The sequence below is a fragment of the Narcine bancroftii genome, chromosome 10 (genome assembly GCF_036971445.1).
Source record: "Narcine bancroftii isolate sNarBan1 chromosome 10, sNarBan1.hap1, whole genome shotgun sequence".
Classification (NCBI taxonomy): Eukaryota; Metazoa; Chordata; class Chondrichthyes; order Torpediniformes; family Narcinidae; genus Narcine; species Narcine bancroftii.
Genome location: NC_091478.1, coordinates 86,405,752 through 86,430,477, shown reverse-complemented (window position 1 = coordinate 86,430,477; position 24,726 = coordinate 86,405,752). Strand labels below are relative to the sequence as shown.

Below are 24,726 nucleotides of genomic sequence, written 5' to 3'. Positions count from 1 at the left end.
TCACAATCTCCCCTCCTCCCTCCCCATCATTCCACTTGCTAATTGGTCCTGAACCCTGCCGCCAGTTCCTTTGACAGATAGGCCATGCCCAGATGCTGATTAGAGTGGGGTCCAGGTATTGTGCAAATGAGGGCTGAGGTGAACATCAGCGGAGGGTCATGCGCATCTCCTTCCTTCCCCCTTCACTGTGGCTCCATTTTGTCTTCCCCACCCTGGAAACAAATTGAATTAAAACAGAGGTAAAAAGTAATTTAAAGAAAAACAGGTAGGTCATTATTACTCTGTTATTTCTTCTGCAGATCCCCTATGCTTTTCCATGGAACCCTAGGGTTCTGTGGAGCCCAGTGTGGGAAATCCTGCTCTAATTACCTCCTCCTGGCAGAAGAAATTCCCAAGAATTTCTGTTCTAAGCAAACGCTCTTCAATCCTGAAGTTGTGCCCTCTTGTCTTAGATTTTCCCAACATGGGAAATAACCTTTCCACATTTAGTCTGTCCATGCCTTTTAATATTCAAAATGTTTAAATGAGATCCCCTGCCCCCACCATTCTCCTAAATCCCAATGTTTACAGGCCAAGAGCAGTCAAACGCTCCTCATATGATAACTATTTCATTCCTGGAATAATTCTTATGAACTTCCTTTCAACCCTTCCAACTTCAGCACATCCTTTCTTAAATGAGGAGCCCAAAACTGCTCACAATACTTCGTGAGACCTCACTAGTGCCTTATAAAGCCTCAATATCACATCCCTACTCCTCTTGAAATAAATACCAGCATTGCTTTGCCTTCTTCACCACCACCTCAACATGGAAATTAACCTTCAGGTTATCCTGCATGAGGACTCCATAGTTCCATTTGCATCTGGGAATTTTTGATTTTCTCCCCATTTATTGGTTTAAAGGAGAGAGATAAACTAAAATGAATGATACAATTTATTACCCAATGATTAAGGGTCTATTCTTAATAGTAATTTTTTTAAAATTTAGGCAGACAGCATGGTAATAAGCCCTTTTGGGCCATGCCTGTGCCGCCCAATTAGACCCAATTAACCTACAACCCCCAGAAGGCTTTGAAAGGTGGGAGGAAACCGGAGCCCCCAGGGATCACCCACACAAACAGCATGGGATTCAAACCCCTGTCCTGATCAGATTCAGATTTTAGATTTATTGTCAGAGTACATGACATCACATACAACCCTGAAATTCTTTTTTTCCTGTGGGTGAGGCAGAATTACCATTTATGTACATGTACACAGCATATGCATGTAAACTAATAAAGAACTGTAAGCAGATAATGAACATAAACAAACTGACTGTCCAAGACAGAGAGAATGAAAAAAAACAATAAAGTGTACAGGAGTCCTTAAATTGCCTCCTGACTGAGTTTGTTGTTGAGGAGTCTGATGGTGGAGGGGTAGCAGCTGTTCTTGATCCTGGTGGTGCGAGTCTTGTGGCACCTATACCTCCTCCTGATGGGAGCAGTAAGAACAGAACATGTGCCGGGTGGTGTGGATCTTTGATGATTGCTGCTGCTTTCCGATGGCAGCGTTCCCTGTAGATGTTCTCAATATTAGGGAATGTTTTGCCCGTGATATCCTGAGCTGTGTCTACTACCTTTTGGAGGGCTTTATGTTCAGGGGTACTGGTGTCCCCCATACCAGACTGAGATGCAGCCAGTCAGCACTCTCCACCACGCATCTGTAGAAATTTGCCAGGGTTTCTGGTGTCATACCAAACCTCTACAAACTCCTGAGGAAGAAGAGGTGCTGACATGTTATATACACAATGCCATCAGTGTGTTGATTCCAGAAAAGATCCTCCAAGATAGTGACTCCCAAGAACTTAAATTTGCTCACCCTCTCCACCTCTGATTCCCCAGTGATTACTGGATTGGATACCTTTGGTTTTCCCTTCCTGAAGTCAACAATCAGCTCCTTAGTTTTGGTGAGATTGAGTGCAAGGTTGTTGATGGGCAATTTCAGCCAAGTTTTCAATCTCCCTCCTGCATGTTGTTTATTATACAATCTTCTACCATGGTATCAGCAAATTTGTAGATGGTGCTATTGTCGTACCAAGCAACACAATTGTAGGTGTAATGTGAGTAGAGTAGAGGGCTAAGATCGCATCCCTGAGGAGATTGCAGAGATGTTCTTAACAATCCTCACTGATTAACAAAGTGGTTTGCAGCTACCAAACTTTAAGAGTTATTATAGAGCAGCACAATTAAGATATCTATCACATTTTTATCAAACAAGGGAAAAAACATATTGGGCCAGGATAGAGCTAGATAAAATATGGGAGAAGGTACCAGAACATATACTTTATAAGTGGGATGAAAAACTGGTGCAATATAGAAGTTCACCATCTGCTCAATATTTGGAAGAAGTTCACATAGAAAGGAAAAAAATACCAACTACTAAAATCAACTAATCCCTTTCACAATAGATAACCTTTCCTTTAGAGAATGGGAGAGAAAAGGGATTAAAAGAATAGAAAATTGTTTTTTGGGAAATAATTTATTATCATTTGAACAAATGATATACAAATATGGAATAACCCACAGTACAATGTTTGCATACCAACAACTGAAAACCTACTTGAAGGACAAACTGGGAAGCAAACTGAGATTACCAGAAGGAAGCAGCTTTGAATATGTGATTACAGACACAATGATAATTAAAAGATTTATAACAAACATGTACATCAAGCTGCAAGAGAAAGAAAAAGCTATAAACCCAAACAAAAGTGAGAACAAGAACTAAACATAAAGATAAAAAATGAAATATGGGAAAAGCTATGGTCCGGAACTATGAGAAATATAATAAATACGAGGTTACGCATGATACAATATAATTGGTTACACAGGCTATATATCACACCCCAAAAGTTAAATAAACGGGATCCAACATTATCAGATAGATGTTTTAGCTGTAAGAAGGAAACGGGGACAACAGTACATGCAATTTGGGCATGTGAGAAAGTGGAAAAATTTTGGGAAGATCTAAATCAGGTATTAAATAAAATCACAAAAAGCAACATACCAAAAAATCCAGAGATCTTTCTTCTAAGTAATACAAGAAGTAAAGAATTAGGCCTTAAACTGGAAGAAGCACAAAAAAGATTTATTATGATAGCCTTAGCAGTAGCAAAAAAAATATAATGTCAACTTGGAAATCAGAAGAGAGCCTGAGAGTACAGCAATGGTACATAGAAATGAATAAATGTATTCCATTGGAAAAAATAACATATAATTTAAAAAATAAAGTCACATTATTTGAACAAATTTGGGACTGTACATGGTACACAACAGAGAGGGCCTGCCGCGGACCTCCACCACCTAAAATGATAGAATGAGAAAACGACGAAATGAACTGACCCAGTGTGTAAAAGTAGATGACACAATTTTCTTGTTTATTTTCATTGTGTGATGACATTGTTCAGTGGGTTTATTGTATTGTATATGTTGAACGTTTAATGGATTTGGAGGGGTGGGAAGGAGGGAGGGAAGGGAGGGGGGGAAAAAGGGGAGAAAATGACTGTGTATATTCAAGAGGGAAGTGTTTGTGTCTATTTTGGTTAATATGGTTCATAGTGTGAAAAAATAAAAAACTTTAAAAAAAACAATCCTCACTGATTGTGGTCTGGAGATGAAGAAATCCATGATCCAATTACACAGAAGGGTGTTGAGTCCAAGGTTCTGGAGTTTTCTGATCAGTTTTGAGGGGATGATGGTTTTAAATGTCAAACTGTTGTCGATGAAGAGCATCCTGATGAAAGCATCCTGACTGCCTGGTGTTTTGCGGTAGCATCCTAGTGCAAACATTCATATTTTAATCATCTTACATTACAATAAAAATAATAGTGCATGAAAAGTAAGGCAGTGTCTTTCGTTGATTATTCAGGAATCTGATGGCAGTGGGGAAGAAACTGCCTCGTTGATAGTCATTAAGTCAGGTTGCTACACTCTTCTTGGACACTGGTATGATTGATGCCTGTTTGAAACAGGTGGGTACCAAACTCTGCTGGAGTGAAATACTGAAGATATCCGTGAATACACTGGTAAGTTGATCAGCACAGATTTTTAATTCTTGGCCAGGTACTCTATCTGGGCCAGATGCTTCTCTCAGATTCACTCTCCTGAAGACAGCATGCACGTCATCCCCAGATGCGGACAGGATGGGAACATCAAGGGACGTGGGGGTGCGGAAGGATGGTTTTCTTCGCTGTTGCGGGCGTCAAATCAGGAGTAGAAGGCATTGAGTTCCTCTGGGAGAAAAGCTTTGCCATCTGCTACTTCACCAAATTTGGTTTTGGAGCAGGTTATGGCATTTAGGCCCTGCCACAGCTGTCAGATGTCTTCTTGTCTCCATTTTCATCTGGAATCTCCAGTTTGCCCAGGAGATAGCTTTTTGCAGGTTATACCTGCTCCTTCTGTATTCGTCTGGATCTCCGTAATTAAATGCCTGTGATCTGGCTCTCAGCAGGTTCCAGATTTCATTGTTCATCCAGGGCTTCTGGCTAGGGAAAACCCTGAACGATTTGGTGGGGGCACACTCATCCATATCTGTTTTGATAACATTTGTAACAGCCCTGTTGTAATCATTCAGATCCTCATCTGAATCCTTGAACTCCACCCAATCCGCTGACTCGAGGAAGTCCTGAAACCATTCTTCAGCCTCATGTGAACACCTTCTAGTTGTCCTGAACTCTGGAGCTTTTCTTTCTATGCTCTGTCTGTATGAGACAGAAGGATCACAGCCAGGTGATCCGACTTGCCAAAATGTGGTCCCCAGGAAAGAATAGTAGGCCTTCCTTATCTTGATATAGCAGTGATCGAGGGTGCTGGGACCCGGTTAAAGTTTCTAAGATTTGTAGTGCGTTGGGTTGGGTCATCTCTGTTTACTGATCACATCATGTTGCTCCGCAAATGCCTGTTTGTAATTGGCATTGGAGGGATATAAATTCTGGTGAGAATCACTGATGCGAAGGGTCTGCAATTAATCGAGATTTGCTCTAAGGCAGTAGAGCAGGAGGTCGACATGACTCCAATATCGGTGAAGCTCCAAGTATTAAAGGAAAAGCACACACCACCCCTCTCCCTTTTCCAGAATCCAAGTTCCAATCCATTCTATGAATGTTGAAACCCCTGATCGCTGGCGGTGCAACATCGTTGTGTTAACCGCTACGGCAACCGTGCCACCCGTACATCAAGAATACTTTGAGAGGATGCAATAATTGCACTGCTGGTTGACTGTTCATTGTAGCGTCATAAAGGATTTCAAACAAATATGCAAACAACATTTTCCAAATTATTTGAAGACAAATTCAAGCTTGTTATGATGTGCTTCTTCAATAAAAAAAATGCTATTAGCATAGAATTGTCTGTTTCATTCACTCTCTCAGTTGCAGACCAGTGAAGCAGCCTTCTGTGAAAACAATTGCCTTGGCTCTTATTGAATGCACGCTATTTTTCAAACCACCCGATGTTGCCAGATTAATATGTGGACTAACATGAACTGACATAGTCTGCATTGTGCCTAACACCTGACTGTAAGCATTGTAATTGTGTCTAATTTTTAGAGCAAAGGTGCATGATTAGGAGATATAGTACATAAATTTAAATAACACGCAGTACAGTAATAATAATAAATGTCCCAAAGCTTATGAAACTGAATGGAGAAATCTGAAAACGGTTAAACTGCAACTGAAAAGAGGAATTTTCGGACTTGTTTTGAAATAATCCATGATTTTTATTTCCAAGGAACAGTACTTTTTTTCTACAAACAATATTTTTCCCAAGAGAAACTTAACAGGTAGTCAAAATGAACCCTGGTTTGTAAAATCAAGTCAAATATATAAAAATGGCAGATGCATGAAATCTGATCTGAACACCCAGAAAATGCTGCCACAATTAGCAAGAGGGATAACATCTGTGGAAAGTGGAACAGAGTTAATGTTTCTGATTTAAGACCCTTTGTGAGGATTCTCTTTAACTCAACACATGAGCTTGGTTTCACTTTCCACAGATGCTACCCCTCCTTGCAGCTTTTGGGCAGCGATTTCTGTTTCCATTTTGTAATATCAGGAGATAAATGAAAGAGAATCCTAGCAGGAAGAAGAAAAAGAAGTGAATAAATGAACGTCGCCTTTGTTAAGATGATGGTGGAAGACCAGAATCTGATGGAAATAAATCCTGCATCAAAAAGGTGAAAAGAAACAAACATTTCAGATCCTATTCTTAATTAGTACTCAGCTCACAGAAGGATCCTGGCCGAGATGGGAAGCTTTGTTTGAAAATGCTTATAAATTTTCTGTGCATTTCTAGCATTTTGTTGTATTATTTCAAGATACAATTGGTCTAGCGGTTAGCACAATGCTCTTACAGCGCCAGCCATCGGGACCGGGGTTAAAATCCCGTGCCGTCTGTAAGGAGTTTGTACATTCTCCCTGTGTCTGCGTGGGTTTCCTCAGAGTGTTCCAGTTTCCTCCCACCCTTCAAAAGGTACCGGGGGTTGTAGGTCAATTTGGTGTAATTGGGCAGAACAGGCTCATGGGCTGAAGGGCCTGTTACTCTGCTGTATGTCTAAATGTAAAAATTTAAAAACATTAAATTACTGTTGACATTCAAGACACAGTTATGCAGGAATAAGGAAAATGATGTGCATTTGCCTTGGCTCAAATGTCTGTTTTCTGGCATGTTTCGCCTCAATCCAGCAACAACAGAAGACGCAATTCCAAAAGGTTAAATTTATTAATGACTATTAACAATATAATGTCTTAACCCAATTAACCCCACTATAAGTACCTATAACAAATATATAGATATCATTTTGTTTTATAAACAATATGTTTAAAAAAAACACCCAGACCATTAGAGTCTGTGCACAAAATTCAAAAAGAGAAAAATCCCCCCAAATCCCCAGGTCAGACAGTCAAGTAAGTGAGTCCAAAAGGAAAGCCCACAGAATTCAATCTCAAAGCTCAATGTCCAAATTCAGTTTTTTAACTGAATAACAAAAGGACGTTGTATTGAACTTTGGAGAGAGAAATGACTGATGTTGCGTTGCCGTAAGCTTATAAATCCTTTTTCAACACTTCCTTAGATGACTTCCCTCCATTTTCAAATTTTGGTTTTTAACCCTTCATCAACTTATGAGGCATGTTCCTTTCACACAGCTCTCCAGTTGGTCTTCACCACGCCAATTGCAGTTCCAACTGTCGTTCTGAACATCCCGTTCTCTGTCTGCACAGCTCAACCCAGCTGCATCACTTGAGCTCCGAGCAGAATTCTGTCCTTTATAATGACAGCCCACAGTCCAAAAGGTCAGTCCATGGTCCATAACGAGCATTATTCCGAGAAGGTAAAATTTACATTTAATTTAGTGGTTGTGCCATTTAAAAAAAAAAGAAAGTTGTGCTGGGGGTAGGGTTGAAATTCTGCTTTTGTGAAGATGCCAAACAGAGTGCAGCAAACCAAAAGCCATTGTAATTCCTGAGCCTTACATCATCAGGGAAAGGTTACATAGGAACATAGGAAGTAGGAACAGGAGTAGGCCAAAAATGGCCCATCGAGCCTGCTCCGCCATTCAATACGATCTGGCTGCCCATGAGCTGGTTTGTATTCCCAAAGATGAATCTTAGAAAAGGGAGAATTTTCAAGCTGGTTATTAAACAATTATTGAATTTATTTGGTAATCTACATATGGTCAGGAAATCTATTAAAAATCTATTTCAAATATAGTGCACAATATATATTGCAGTACTAGTAACCTCTCTCATGAGAAGTTTAAATTTAAGGACAGTAAATATCCAAGTAACAGATTTAGAGCAAATGGTACTGCTTGTAAGCAAGAACATTTCTTTTCTGGAGGTCCTGGCAACATAAATAGTAACAACTTTCAATCTCTTCAGCAGTTTGAGTTTGCTGAGTTGTACTATATAGTGCTGAAGGATGCAATGGGGATGTACAAATTGAGCTGTCAGTCAGAGTTCACTTCCAAGTCCACAACATCATAAATCCATGCCAGGCATTGCTTCAGATTCTCGTGGAGTGTAAAAATAAACAGCAGCTGCAATAGTGGAACAACGGAGTCAGGCAGCTTTGAGCTGCCAAATCACCAGAGCAGAGATCCTGCTCGAAAGCATTGGCTGCCTCTCTTTTTTACTTTATTTACTCAACAATATTGAAGTGGTTCATGTCTTTTCTTTCATGCTGAGACACGGAATGTCTGGAAAACAAACAGAGGTCAGAAAATTAAGTAAAAGAAATTGAAGCATCTGACATTGTGAGAGATAAGTAAAACTGATATAAAAATATGAAAGATGAGGAAACTGGTATGGATATATGTGTAATGAATAAAGCCAGTATGAATAAGATAAGGATAGATATTAGAATGTAGGAAGTAGAGTTAGTCTGAATAAGATAAGGATCTTCTAGCCTTTTAGACAAAATTAGCAAGTTCTGCACACAAAACTCAAAACGGTCAACCAGTTTGCCTATCTCGGCTGCACCATTTCATCGGATGCAAGGATCGACAACGAGATAGACAACAGACTCGCCAAGGCAAATAGCGCCTTTGGAAGACTACACAAAAGAGTCTGGAAAAACAACCAACTGAAAAACCTCACAAAGATTAGCGTATACAGAGCCGTTGTCATACCCACACTCCTGTCCGGCTCCGAATGATGGGTCCTCTACCCGCATCACCTACGGCTCCTAGAACGCTTCCACCAGCGTTGTGTCCGCTCCATCCTCAACATTCATTGGCGCGACTTCATCCCTAACATCGAAGTACTCGAGATGGCAGAGGCCGACAGCATTGAATCAACGCTGCTGAAGATCAAACTGCGCTGGGTAGGTCACGTCTCCAGAATGGAGGACCATCGCCTTCCCAAGATCGTGTTATATGGCGAGCTCTCCACTGGCCACCGTGACAGAGGTGCACCAAAGAAGAGGTACAAGGACTACCTAAAGAAATCTCTTGGTGCCTGCCACATTGACCACTGCCAGTGGGCTGATATCGCCTCAAACCGTGCATCTTGGCGCCTCACAGTTCGGCGGGCAGCAACCTCCTTTGAAGAAGAGCGCAGAGCCCACCTCACTGACAAAAGATAAAGGAGGAAAAACCCAACACCCAACCCCAACTCACCAATTTTCCCCTGCAACCGCAGCAACCATGTCTGCCTGTCCCGCATCGGACTTGTCAGCCATAAACGAGCCTGCAGCTGACGTGGACATTTACCCCCTCCATAAATCTTCGTCTGCGAAGCCAAGCCAAAGAGAAAACAAAGCATATAAGAAGGTTGTAGCCCTGAGAGTCGGGAAGGTGTGAATTAGAACAAAGGCAGGTGTGTTAATAAGGACAATAAGGACAATGACATGATGGGACACTGACAGGATACCCCCTGGTCCTCCAAGTTCACAAGAAACAGCACGTAGGCAGACAGGATTGCCTAATGCCAAACTCATCCAGGAGGCAGAAGAATGTAAGGGGGAGGGTATTTCTATACTGAAATCAACTGTATAAAAGTTGGGTGAGCCCCAGTGTAGGTGTGTATTCCCAGGGTAAGGGGAAAGCACCCAACTTTGCATTGTTGTACAATAAATGTTATTTGTTCTCAATTTTTGTCTCAAGCAATTTCTGTGAAGGTACTTCTGTTTCTCACAACATGGAGGAGTGAATTATATCCCCAAACTGAGTGGGTCAGGTGAGAAACAAAAATCTCTGAAATCTCAAACCTGCCTAATGTAGGGTTTAATTGAGAGAGGACTTCATCTCAGGGAGCAAGCTAACAATTTCAGTCCTGTATTGAGCTTGAGAACCTCGGATTCAATGTAGTTGGCCAGTTTTACCCCAACCAATCAGTTCCTGGTCCTCAGGAAACCCAGTGGTTAAAGGAAAGCTAGGACAGATTTAGAGAAGATGGATATCATTATAGTTCTCCTGGGCTGGAAGGAAAAGGTAGCCTTCCCCCCGTCGCACAGCTTACCTCCCGATCCCCCTTTTGGAGCAGGCATCACACTTTGAGCCCTTTTCAAGGATTGAACATTAGCGATTTCAGAATTACATTCTCCCATCCTGCACAACTCTCTAGTTGGGCTACCACATGTCATGAACACCCACCTGGCTGATCTCCAGGAAATGCTACAAGCTGTAATGTCAAATCTCCATCCTGTCTAAATTAAGTCAGACTATCATGTCAATATTAGATCTCACATTTTGGAAGCCAATTCTAGTAATTAAATTTTTCTAGTTAGAGTTGGACAGGATTCCTGAGTTGAAATTTCTTGGTGACAAATTATTATTAAGGTGTCTACAAGTATTGCTGAGTGTCTGGAGCTCCCTTTTGAACAACGGTTCTCAACCTTTTCCACCCACACACCACCGTAAGTAATCCTTTACTAACCATATAGTACTTATGGATAAGTTATTGAGAGATTAATTAAGGTGGTTTGTGAGTGAGGGAAAAAGGTGGAGAACCACTACTTGAGGAGATTATCCATGAGGCTTCTCTTCACATGCAGACCAAGAAGTGAATATACGAAGCTACAAGAGGTTAATATTAAGTTGAATGTGGAAATATGACAAAGGGGGTAGCAAACCTCTCCCTGGATTACAGGTTGGGATCAAAGTGCGTGGGTGAGAGAGCTTGAGCTAGGACTAGGACTTGCTGACATTTTGACTAAAGTGGACGGGAAGTTGGTTAAAAGCATATGCCTACTCATTAAGGTCAAGCATCAGAGACTAGTGCTAGGTATTAGAGGAAACAGCTGCTGTAATGCAGCTTCATAAGCAAGAGAGTCGCAGTGGGGAGGGACAATGCAAAATCTTCAAGCTTTCCTTGTGGGGCCTGAAGGAACTCTCCTCTTCCTGCCTCACAAGGAGGAGTGCTTCTCTGTTTATTCAGGTCAGTCTGTTCTTTAGAATCTCAGGCAGTTGAGGATAAATTGACTTCCCCGATATACTTAAGACAGCTAAATAACCAAAGATTATAAACTACATTTGAAATTGTAAAGACACAATTTACCAGCTTCGGTCAGAAAATTTAGCAATTAACCATGCACATCTTCTGGATTTCAGAAGTGGAGTACTGTATTATCATTATAAGGGCCCTTAAGTTATTAAATGCCAGCCTCAACTCTGCTAGGAGCTTAATACACATTTACAATGAAAATGAAAAAAGTGTCTTGGCAGACAAGGAAAGATTAGGGGAAATTTACAGGCTGCATCAAGTGGAGTGCAGAAAATTGTCTCAGAATTTGTAATGGCTGATAATTGATCACCACCGGGTTTCTCTCAAATCACCAAGTGCATGGTTATTTGTACAGTAATAATAGGAATCTGCATTACATTTTCCTAGTTAGTTCTTGGGCAACATAATTTGCCTTTTATGAGAAGGTTTAACAGGCAGAAATATGACAAGCTTTGTGATATAGAGCTCTTGTCCTGTAACCTCGTATAGATCTGTTGGTTAATTCTACGTGAAGGCTAAAATATCATTATGGAGAAGTGGAAAATAAAGAGATAAGAATATCGTTCTTCAATAAATGGACACCAGGCAAGTATTAAATTGGTGACTCAATTGGCATAGCAGTTAGCACAACGCCTTTACAGTACCAGCGATCAGGTTCGAAACCCACTGTCTGTATGGAGTGTGTACTTTCTCCCTATGCCTGCATGGGTTTTCCCAAGGGCTCCGGTTTCCTCCCACCGTTTGAAAGGTACCGGGGATGTAGGTTAATTGGGTGCCATGGACTCGTGGGCCAAAATGGCCTGTTACTTTGCTGTTTGTCTAAATTAAAAACTAGCAAAATAATAAAATGGAACAATGTAAACGTTGCGGCCACCATGTTATCAAACACATCACATTTTGCTTCACACAAATTTAGGGCCTGGTTTGTAAGTAATCTCCTGTGAATACACACAACTGAGATTCAATCCTGGAGTTACCCTTTGTCACTAAATTGGTACCTCTCTCAGCTGGAAGCTATTTCATATGAATTGGTAATGTGGCCACTACTGTGCAAGAGGGAATATTGTTTGTTCCCAATAATCAACATCACCCTGGCAGCAAATTATAGAAGCAGGCCAATAAGTGTTCCTACATATGTTAGCAGTACTTGACTTGCCAATTAGTGTAGAATGATGTACTCTATCTATGCAGCTGGCTTGCATCATATTAGAAGTGACTTGCAATCGTGTAAAGTTATGAAGGAGCAAAATTGATGCTATTGAAGAGAAGGAAACAATCTGCAGAGTTGGCAGGCAGGATAAAGGAAAATTCCAAGAAATTCTCCTGGTTTATTAAAAGTAAAAGGGAGGCAATGGGAACAAACTAGTCCCATTAAAGATCAATAAGGCCATCATTATACAGAGCCACAGAGAGGGTGAGATTTTAAATAAATATTTCCCGTCAGTCTTTACTGTGGAGAAGATCGTGGAAGCCAAGAAAAGAAAAGAATGAGTTGCAATGTTCTGGACCATGTCAGAAATACCAGAGAGGTTGTCTTGGGAGCCTTGAGCACGTTAATGAGGAGAAATCCTCAGATCTTGATCAAGTGCATCTTTGGACCTGGTGGGAATCTAAGGCTCCAAGAAATTTTGGAGACCCTTGCTGAAATATTTAATCATTTTCAGCCCCAGGTAAAGTGCCAGAAAACTAGAGGGTGGCAAACATTGCACAGTTATTAAAAAGGGGCAGCAAGGACAAGCCAGGGGACTATAGGTGAGTGAGTTTGACATCAGTGGTCAGAAAATTGCAAGAGGAAATTCTGAGGGACAGAATCGACCTACATCTGGCTAAGTAGGAACTAATTGGAGATAGTTAACATGGCTTCATGCGCAGGAGACAGTGTTTTTTGTTGAGACGACAAAGTGGATTGATGAGGGCAAGATGGTGGCTGTGGACTACATAGACTTTATTAAGGCCTTGCAGTTTAGTCCAGAATGCTAAATCACATGGGGTCCAAGGTGAGCTGGCAAATTGAATTCAAAATTTGTTCAGTGTAAAGAATCAGAGGCTATTACAGATGCTTTTCTGATCATGTGTCTGTGGCCGGTGGTGATCAGTGCTGAGTTCACTGTTGTTTCTTATCTATATTAACAATTTGGATGACAATGCAGCTAACATGATCGACAAATTTGCAGATGATATCAAAATTGGTGTTGTGGTAGACAGTGATTAAGGATATCTAAGTTACAAAGACATTTCTATTGCTTTTTTCATTCCATACATTTTTTTAAATTTTGCTTAAAATCGAACAAAAACAGCAGTTGCTTTGATATTCAAAAACAGAGTCACAGCAGGAACAATTTTACAACACATAAATCATTCGCATGGATGAATGAAAGGCAATAATTTTGGTTGCATTTCAACAAATAGAATGAAAGCAGTTTATAGATTTATTGAGCACAGAGGTGCAAAAGGGAAGTCCGCCTGCATATATGAATTCATGAATTCATTTTATAAAAGAAACTTCTCTGGATTACTAAAGATAATTTAAAAAAAATCCAAACCTGCCCTGAAGAATCGAGCCCAGTCCAAGCGACCCTGTCCCAATAAGTTAAGTCAGGTTAGGATCACATCAAATATCAAAAACGCCATAAATTGTTGAGCTCAATGTATGGATTGTCCATGGTCATCTCTGCTGAAGAATATTTCCTTTTTTGCAGTCAAGTTCTTGAAATGATTCCAAATTGATTGGACCAATTTCCCTGGGTGTCATAGAGCTACAGAGAGATGCAACACTGCATCTGTTTGGCCCAAGTCAATGGAAGCCATCAAGCATTCATTTTTATACCGATTAAACCCTCAGCCATTTTTATTGTCCTCGCATTGCAACTGATTCCCCTTAGATTCTACTAATATACCACCCCCCCTGGACAATTTATGGTGCTCAAATAATCTTGAGGATGTAGGTGGAAAACTGAGCACCAGGAGAAACCCACCTGGTAACTGGAAGAATGCCCAAGGTTGTCAGAAACAGCATGTGAAGATGGGATTGAACCCAAGTTGCTGGCACTGTAAAGGCATTGCACCAGCTGCTTTGCTAACCTTGCCACCCTTTATTTTGTAATGTTTAATATGTCTGAAAATTTTGTCAGTAAATTAATTTTTTTTGAAGTAAAAAGATTCTCAGAAGTTTTTTTGGTGGTGAGAGGTTAATAAATTGCTCATAAGTTTAATGAATTCTGATTTTGCAAACATGCTTCATGATGTTTTGATTACTCGATTCTTCCTTGTTTATGCATAACATAATGGGAACTTGATGGCCTCATCCTTATTCATTAATAATAATGATACCATCTAACTACACGAGGAAAATGTCACCTTATAATCAAAAAATCATCAATCAAAATAAATCTGAAGCAATAATGATCCATATTAATGAGTTGAGTGGATAATTATAGTAAAGATGCAAATGCAGATGTTTCTTTTATAGAATCAAGGCTCAAAATTGTGTTTCATTAAATGACAATTACATTATAATTTTTCTTATGAAATCTATTTCAACACACATATTTCATTTGGAATCTATTTAATTAATTCTGGGCAGATATAATCTGGTAATGCAGAGATACTGATGAAGTGACAATATTTTGCTTCCCACTGTACATATAAAGAGTATACTTTATTCTTGCCTGGTTGATTACTAGCTTTTTATATTAATCTAATTACACTTTACAAAACTCTACTTAACTTTGTGTCATAAGTATATCTTTAAATATAATCTTTTCTCTCGGTTAAGATAATCTAATTGTGATACAACCTATTAATACTCGTCTTGTAGCAGAAAATGTTTCTCCAATATAATCACAGGCTACACCTTCTCAATTGTTGCTCCTCAGTCTGTGTGGATATTCATTTTACCATGACTTCTGTCTGAATCGCAATGACTTTGATCTTGTATCAATCTACGAATAAAAGTTTAAAGTCCATATTTATTATCGGAGTACATACATGACATCACACAATCCTGAGATTGTTTTTTTCCTGTGGGCCAGGCAGAATTTCTACTTATCGGTAACTGTAAACTGTACTCAAGAAGATAGATATGTACATCAAAGAAGGAAATGTAAACAAACAGAAATTATAGACAAACTGATTGTGCAAATACAAGAAAATAAATATTCAACAATACTCTTACTGAGTTGTTAAATGAGTCTCTGAATGAGTGTTGTTTAGGAGTCTGATAGTTGAGGGGGAGCAGATATTCCTGAACCTAGAGCTATGAGTTTTGTGGCACCTGTACTTTTTTCCTGATGGTAGCAACAAGAACAGAGTGTGTGCTGGGTGTGTGGATCTTTGATGAACGCTGCTGCTCTCCAACAGCATATAGGTGTTCTCAGTGGTGTGGAGAGTTTTGCCTGTGATATACTAGGCTGTGTTAACTACCTTTTGCAGGGCTTTCTGCTCACAGATAATTGTGTGCCCATACCCGGCCATTATGCCAGCATGCTTTCCACTGCACATCTGCAGAAATTTGCCAAGGCTTCTGATGTCATAACGAAGATCCACACACTCCTGAGGAAGAAGAGGGACTGATGTTCTTTCTTCAGCATTAGTACGATGGGTCCAGGAAAAGTCCTCCAAGAGAGTGACTCCCAGCAATTTAAATTTGCTCATCCTCTCCACCTCTGATCCCCCCCAGTGATCAGTGGATTGTACACCTCTACCTTTCCTAAAGTCTGCAATCAGCTCCTTGATTTTAGTAACGTTGAGTGTGAGGTTGTGGCACACCATTCAGCCAAGTTTTCAATCTCCCTCCTGCATGCTGACTCAGCGCCCCTTTTATGCAATGAATTTATGAAATAGCTTACACATTCCTTTTGTTTCCCACAAGATTTCCAGCAAACTTCTAACTTCAGCATTTTATCTAATCTGGGTTCAATCCACTTTTGTAATATTATTACCATAAAACCAGGAAAGAAGTGACTTGGAAATGTGTGGAAAGCATTTAGACAGGGCTGTATCTTCAACAGCCACACAAAGGAAGGAGCTGACCTTGTTTGGAGAACAGGGTAAAAACTGGGTGCACTTTGTAGAAGTCCAAATCCATTAACCACTCTTCTTCATCCAGTTTCCAGGCATATTTTTGAAGCCTGTTTTCGCAGTTCAATCGCATTGCTGCATGTGTGGTTTATAAAATGACATGGCAGCCGGGTGTTCACAAAACTTGCCACACTGACAATCCATTTTGTGATTGATTTTTCAGCTTCAAAGTTTGGGTAGACTGTTAAAATACCTGCTTGTATTGACAGGCTACCGTAACGCTCAATCTTTGTCAGCACCATCTTACAGCCAATAAGGTCAACTGCTGGTCAAGGGGACCTGAACCCATAGCATTCCAGGTAAGAAACCTGAATCCTATCCTTTGATCCACAGCTGATATTATACTGGATCTGGAATTATCCTCCAAGATAATAACCTGAAAATGTCCATATGCCAGAGATGAGTGAGCAACAGCGCTCCAGAAATAAGAAACTCAGCTGTGCGCGGAAATATTTATTGAAGGGGTGATTAGGGTAGAATTAGGCCAGGAGACATTGGAGCAGAAATATGGTATTCGGCCCATTGAACCTACCCTGCCATTTAATCATTAGCTGATCCATTTTTACACTCATCTCCGCCTGAAAATTATCCAGTAGCCTGGCCTCCACAACTGTCTATGGCAACAGATTTACCACCTTCTGGCTAAAGAAATTCCTGCACATTTTTGTTCTTAGCAGACGCCTTTCAATCCTGAAGGTGTGCCCTCTTGACTATACTCTGCCACCATGGGAAACAACCTTTCTACATCTACTCTGTCCGTGCCTTTCAATATTCGAAACGTTTCAATTAGATCCTTCCGCATTCTCTGAAATTCTAATGAATGCAGGCTGTCATATGATAACCCTTACATTCCTTGAACCATCCTTGTCACCTTCCTCTGAGCCCTCTTCAATGTCAGTATATCCTTCCTTAAATGAGAAGCCAAAAGCTACTCAAAATATTCCAAGTGAAGTCTCACCAGGGCCTTATAAAGCTTAAACATCAGGTAGTGCGCATCGAAAGAACCAAAGACTTGTTGATCCAAACCAAGGCTTTTATTAACTAAAAGACTGGAGCATATCACAAGTAGGTCGACCAGTCCAGAATGACCTGGTCTGGCTAGGAGCAATCCTTTAAGACCTGACAGTAGGTGTGGCTACACTCTCAGCCAATCACAGTCATCCTACACTACCATCTGTACATATGTATATATACACATTGGTGATAGAATCTGTACTATCACACATCACTTCCTTGCTTTATATTCTATTCCTCTTGAAATGAATGCCAGCATTGCATTTGGCTTCTTCATCACCAACTCAACATGCAAGTTTGACTTCAGGGTATCCTGTACTAGGGCTCTCAGTTCCCTTTACATCTGGTCATTTTCAATTTTCTTCCCATTTAAAAAGTAGTCTGCTCATTTATATTTTTCTTCCAAAGTGCATGGCTGTACACTTTCTGACATTATATTTCATTCCATACTTCTCTGTCCATTCAGGAGTGGCATGGAGGTCATAGAGGTTAGTGCAATGCCTTTACAGTGCCAGCAATTGGGACCGGGGTTCGAATCCCATGTTGTCTGTAAGGAGTTTGGACCTTCTCCCCGTGTCTGCGTGGGTTTTCCGTGGGTGCTCTGGTTTCCTCCCACCGTTCGAAACATACCAGGGGTGTAGGCTAATTGGGTGTAAATTTGGTGGCACGGACTCGTGGGCTGAAATGGCCTGCTACTGTGCTGTGTGTCTAAAATTAAATTTAAATTTAACCTCCATGTCGGTCTTTCTTCTGCAGCTTCCCGGTTTCCTCAAAACTACCTGCTCCTCTACCTACCTTCACTTTATCTGAAAACTTGGCCACAAAGCCATCCATTTCATAATCCAAATCATTAATGTACAACATAAAAAAGAAGCAGCCCCAACACTGACCCCTGTGGAACTTCACTAGCAACTGGTAGCCAATCAGAAAATGATTCCTGCATTGCAACTCTTTGCTTCCTGCCAATAAGCCGATTCACTATCCATGCTAGTATATTTCCTGTTATACCATAGACTCTTTTAGTAGCCTCATGTGTGGCATCTTATTAAATGCCTTCTGAAAATCCAAATACACAACATCCACAACACTGCATCTTCCTTATCTAGCCTGTTTGTTACTTGTTCAAAGAGTTCCAATTGGTTTGTCAAGCAAAATTTTCCCTTAAGGAAATCATACCTATCTTGTCATGTGCCTCCATGTACTCTGTAACCTTATCCTCAACAATCCAATCCAACCAGCCTATAATTTCCTTTCTGCTGCCTCCCTCCCTTAAATAGTGGGATGACATTTGTGATTTTCCAGTCCTCCGGAACCATACCAAAATCTATTGATTCCTGAAAGATCACGAATAATGCCTCCACAATCTCTACCATTATTTCTTTCAGAACCCAATCTGTCTGGGAGACTTATCTACCCTTCTCCCTTGAAATAATAACTGCACTCACTTCCCTTCCCTGATACCTTTCAACATCTGGCACACTACTAATGCCTTCCATTTCATTCCTCTGCCCATTATTATTGTCTCCATTGTAATTTTCCAATGGTCCTGTATCTACTCTCAGTTCTTTACGCTTTATATACTTGAAGAAGCATTTGATCAAATGGGTTCCAGTCTTTCAACTTCAAGTGGAAGTATGACAGTGAGACCTTAAATATGAATTAATCTTATGTAGAAAGTGCTTTATTTAAGAATGTATGGTTATTAATCAAAACTGTAAGAGATTGGAAAAATATTTCATACCCTGCATCTTGGCCAACATTTATCATTCAGCCCAAACTATCTAAAGTAGATGAACTCTCCATTCATCTCATTACTGTTTGCAAGATTTTGCTCTGCATAAATTAGTTATGGCAATTCCCTGGAAAAACAAGTTACTAAATTTTAAAGTTGATTTATCAGTTGTTAAACAGTTGGAGACATCCTGAAAATGTGAAAGATGTTATACTAAAGAATGTTTTACATCTTTTCTAGTCTTCATAATACATTATGAATAGAATTTCATTGATTAGCAAAATGTAAAAGTTCCTTCATATTATTTCTGTTGAGGTGTTGCCTGAGTCTTTTCAGCAAAATTAGCCAAATCAATGTGGTGAACAATTAAGGTGCTTCAAAGCATTAAGTTACAAAATCGAATTTCCAGAGCAATATGTTTTGAGGAAGTCACTGTGATAAACTCAAAACTTAATGATTTTTTTCATTTTTAGGCTGATTTCCTGCTCATGGATTAAGTTTAGATTAGATGAAAATATTTAATACACTTCCTCTACCATATTTAGGAAATATTTATTTTAATGATTAAATATTACCAGATCCCACTATCGTGTCATCTTTTTCATTCCTTCTTTTCTTTGGTTACTGCCTTTCACACAACATTTAATTCCTGCACAACTATCTCAACGCTTGCCTACATCCTCTTGCCAAATTATACTCAGGAATTGCTACCTTTTTTCATTTATTTGGAGCATAACAAACCTATTAATATTTATACCAATTGAACTCCATTAAGGCCAAATGAAAATGCTTTGTGAACTGAAGCAGAAGTTGGGCTGAGACCCTGCATTAAAAATGAATGCAAAGTCTCAACCTAAAGTGTTAACATGAATATTTTTCCTCCACAGATGCTCCTTGACCTGCTGAGATCATCCAGCATTCTGTTCTTTTGTTCCATGCTTCAGCATCTGCAGTTGATTTTGTCTCCAAATTGAAGTAGAGCTACAAGTTCCTGCTAGGACCTACCTCACCTTTCATCTTAACAAATGATTTGAACAATTCCTAATTTTTCAGCCATATTTTCCATTTTAGCTTTAACTTGATCTGCTCATTTCATCAACACTAGGCGGTGAACCCCACTGACATGCCATTTGCTAGACCTGTCCCACTCATTCTCTGCTTGGCGACACTACACAACATTCATAACGCACGTAAGATAACTCTCAGTTAAGCAGACTGCTTTAGGGTGCTGGTTTATAATTCTCACCCGGCATTCACTGGTGTTATTCATAAGAAGGCGAAAAAATGACCGCAAAGATACTTAAGAAAACAACATCATCTATCATCATCATTATGCATCATCTATGATAAGCAAAGTTCAAAGACTCAGAACAGGTGCACTGACATATAGGCAAATTGGGACCTACAGGTCACCGTGTGCAATAAAGTCAGAACACCAGTGGCAGCAAAAGTTGATCAATAGAAAAAACCAGTACTGCATGTAGATAGTACCACCCATGTATTTCCAAGCCAAAAAACCTACAATCAATAACAACAGTCCAAATGCATCTATGGACATCATGGAAGATATAATGATTGTTGACATGAATACACATGGAAAAATAAAGCAAGATAACAATACTTGACATATCAATCAATATTTCAGTATTGAACCTTTTAATTTAGTTTCAGTGAACTTCAATCTTTCGTACTCTGTACATTAGGGGACAGAAATAATTAACTCTATTTTAGTTTATTCATTTAAAAAAAATCAAGTTATTAAATTTCTTGTTGAATCAAGACATAAGTCTCTAAAGCCTATCAGATCATTATACATCATCTGATTATTATTGTTTCTGCAAGTATAATGCAACAATATCACCAATACCTGTCTACTTGTGGTTTGGCAGTGAAATAAGATAGCTCAGTTAAGATTGCTTCTGAATATTTTGAAAATGATACTGAAATTTACCTGATAGTTTCCCACTTCAACTTTTGAAAGAATCCTTAATGAGGTTTGGTTAATACCCTTATTTAGCAAACATAATAGAAGCCATCTATTGCACTGAATGTTGGATTAACGGTGTAGTTTTTTTTTGTTTTTTGTTCCCACTATTAAAATCGAAACTAGGACACTATGATGGTGACTAGAAAAAATTGCATTAAAAAAAACACAACTGGTTTGCAACTTTTTTCTATGACTCTTTTATAAACTCACACAATTCTCAATTGTTCCCCCACTGCTTGCTAAAAAGGCAGTAAAAATTATGGCAAAGCCACTTCAGCCCTTTGTTATTTTTGGGTAACTGACACAATTTCAACTGTAATTTTTCTCTAAGTTGCAGTTCACACTGTGATATCCCATTGTTAGCTTTGCAAAAAAAAAAGCACCTTAAGCTTTCATTTCTCTTTTTAAAAAGGAATTTGCCCAGTAAACTTAAAAAGTTAAGTCTCATCAAACCAAGCATAATGCAAAACCAAGAAACATCAAAGAAAGATGCACGTGAATAAACTTTCCAATTGTGCACCTGAATTGTTTCCTGAAGTTCAGAGGTTCTGTGGTGCAACCACTCTATGTATGTATTGTGTGAGCTGGCCCGCCCCTTGAACTTGTGACTCCTTCCTTCCGGAAATCCCTATAAAGACTGTTACGCCCAAACTCCTCCCTCTGTACCTGCCTTGGAACTGGGCTAGCAACATGTGAGATGCCTTAAGGTGATTAAAACCTATTAATCACAACTCTCTGTCTGATGTGGTTGATCAACGGCGCTACAGGTTAAACAATATATTCAACAATAAACTTAGGAGCAAAATTTGCAAATAGTGCTTTACGTCTCCTTGGCTTGATCATACCCTTGTAAAATATCTCCTATTTGTGTTCCAAAAGGCAAAATGTTAAAAACTCTGGCTGTGTTTCAGGAAGTGTGGGGAAAATGTGTTTTTTATTTTCTTTTACAGATAAGAACCATATTAGGCAGATAATGACTTGGCTGACACACCTGAAAGTTGGTTTAATATTCTTCTCCATAGTAATGTAAAAATATTTCAAAGATAATAATATAAATTATCCACTGGAAGCTGGAACTGCCTCTACCAGTGGCATCATCAATAACTATTACAAACATGAAGATAAATTGAGTTATCTCAAACATAATAAAAAGGTCCTTCTCCATAAACTTTGGAGTATTTTGTGATGCCACACAACATATATTTCCTCAAAAACTTTTACTTAAAAATGGAATTAAAAAATGTAATGTCAAAGGTACAAATAATTTAATGTCCAGGTCATTGACCTTTCATCGGACCGAAGTATTCAATTTCTTTCTCTTGCGCTTTCTAGATGCCATCTGTCCTAGAGTATTTCCTGCGCTATTTATATATTTATTTATACGTTTCCAATTACTGCAGTAATTTGCTTTTCTTGAAAGCAAATTGTAACATTACAGGTTCGGTTACTTTAAATTCCTTCACAGAAAAATAAATTAGCAACTTTAAATCAATTCAACCATACCAAAAACATTTTTACAACAACGATGTAGCTTTATATTTTTCTAATGTACCTGCAAATATCTCAAAATCTCGGCAAGTATTTAACATGCTCCCAGTTTTTATGTTGTGGTCTGAAGTGTGTGGCTTTCAGAAATGGATTTCTCTTCCACTCTCTGGCACCTGATATTTAACATGTGGATAGAACAAGCTTGATGCTATCTTCACCAAGGACTACCACAATCTGAAGCCATTGGAGGAGTTTCTTGCATTCACATTCTCAATTGTTCCCCCCACTGCTTGCTAAAAAGGCAGTAAAAATTATGGCAAAGCCACTTCAGCCCTCTGTTATTTCTGGGTAACTGGCACAACTTCAACTGGGAGCTAGTCAAATGTAATTTTTCTCTAAGTTGCTGTTCACACTGTGATTTCCCATTGTTAGCTCTGCAAAAAAAAAACCTTCAACTTTCATTTCTCTTTTTAAAAAGGAATTTGCCCAGTAAGCTTAAAAAGTTAAGTCTCATCAAACCAAGAATAATTACATAACAAACATGGCAATGACAAGGGTGGCCGGATTGCCTAGCGGTTAGCGTTATGCTGTTGCAGCACCAGCGATCGGAAATGGGGTTCGAATCTTCACTGTCTGTAAGGAGTTTGTATGCTGTGACTGTGTCTGCATGGGTTTCCTCTGGGTGCTCCAATTTCCTCTCACCGTTCAAAACATACCTAGGGTTTTTGGTCAATTGGGTGTAATTGGCCAGCATGGGCTCGTGGGCTGAAAGGTCCTGCTACCATGCTGTTTATCTACATTAAAAAAAATTATAACTGATAATTCCAGCCAATTCAGTTCTCTGGCCCTGTACATTAACCTTGAGAAATACAAGGACTCATCCTCCAGTTTTCAAATTCTTTCAGCAGACTTCAAAGACACAAAATCTGATTTGTAATTGCCAATCAAAATCACTTCTAATTTTATTTCCTTCACACATACATCTAAAATATTCTTAAATGCTTCAACATTTCATAGAAAACTCCAGACTGTACAAGTGATTTCTCAATTACTTTGAGAATTACTAAAATCAGCTACTTCCCTAAATGTATTTGAGTCAGTGAAAGTGATATACAGGATAAATTTAGGGGTTCCCCTGAAAGAACCCCTTCATAGTTGAAAGAATGGTATATAGTCACCAGCTTCACAAAAATGAGACCGACCCGATTCAGTCTTCCGGAATCATGTGCCTCATGGTTCACTATCATTTTTTCTGTTTTTCCCTCTTCTCCTGATCCAAGGAATCCAGACTCATACAAAGTATTCACAAGCATGATGAGCAGGAGGCCATTTGACCTCTGGTGCCTGGACTCCATTCATCACAATGTCTTGGTATCCCTTGATTCTCTTAATATTGATTAATCTCTCTCTTGAACTGAGCCTCCACTTCCTCTAGGGAGAGAATACCTAAGGTTTCTGGTTTGATGAGGTTGTTTCTGGTCAAACAAATTTATTTCTGCCTTTGTCGTGAACAGCCAATTATTTATTTTGAGCCTGTGATCTACCCGAACCATGTGTAACATCACTTCCACATGTACCCTGTCAAGCCACACAAGAATTTGGGAAGTGGGAATGCAGAGGATCTGAGCACATGTGTTTTGAAAGAGCTCTCCATAAAAAGTATTAAAAAGACAGTTTGAAAGCTCAAACATCAGAATTTCATCATTGAAAATGTATAAAACTAGTATTAAATGACCAAGGCAACCAAAAACAAAAACTGAAGAAGCAACAGCTCAGCCAGGAACATCAAGTGAAAGCCCAATGAGGAGTGGCACAGGAGGGGCCTTGGGATTGGCTAAATCCAGCAGAACTGGTGGGGGGTAGGTGGGGAGGAGGTCAGCCCAAGAAATAGCCAACATCCTGAATAAGATGGAAACTTGGTGTACTCATTTTACGAACATTGAATCAGCAATTAGAGACATATTGGAAATGATATCGGAAATTAAATAAATCATGGAAGAATTAATGGAATGAATGTCTCAAGTGGAGGCAGAGCTGAACAAACCAAAAGACAGGTAAAAGGCTCCAGAAGAAAAAGCAAAAACATGGGACACAGACAGGAAAGGATTGATGGACAAGATTGACCATATGGAAAATTTTAGCAGACACAACAATGTAAGAATCATGGGATGAGAGAAGGAATCGAGGGGAAAGATCTGGTGAGCTTCTTTGAAACATGGATCCCACAAATGCTGGGTCAAAAGAAGTTAAATCCAAAGCTGCAAATTGAAAGGGTCCTCGGACACAGAAGAACCAGTGAACAGCGACCACGACCAGTCCTGGTAAGATTTTTAAGTTACCGGGAGCAGGATGTGATCTTGGGAGCAGCGTATGAATATTCAAAAAATAACAATGACCCATTAGCGGTGGACAACAAAAAAGTAATATTTTTCAGGACTCTAGACCTGCCTTGGT

General features: G+C 39.5%; 1 long non-coding RNA gene across 1 annotated transcript; it reads left to right on the top strand.

Annotated features, from left to right (window-relative positions):
- LOC138743993 (uncharacterized) lies at nucleotides 1-20,496 on the top strand. The gene is made up of 3 exons (XR_011345172.1): nucleotides 1-265; nucleotides 16,261-16,350; nucleotides 19,685-20,496. It is a non-coding gene; the product is annotated as an uncharacterized lncRNA (long non-coding RNA).
- The last annotated feature ends 4,230 nt before the right edge of the window (nucleotides 20,497-24,726 follow it).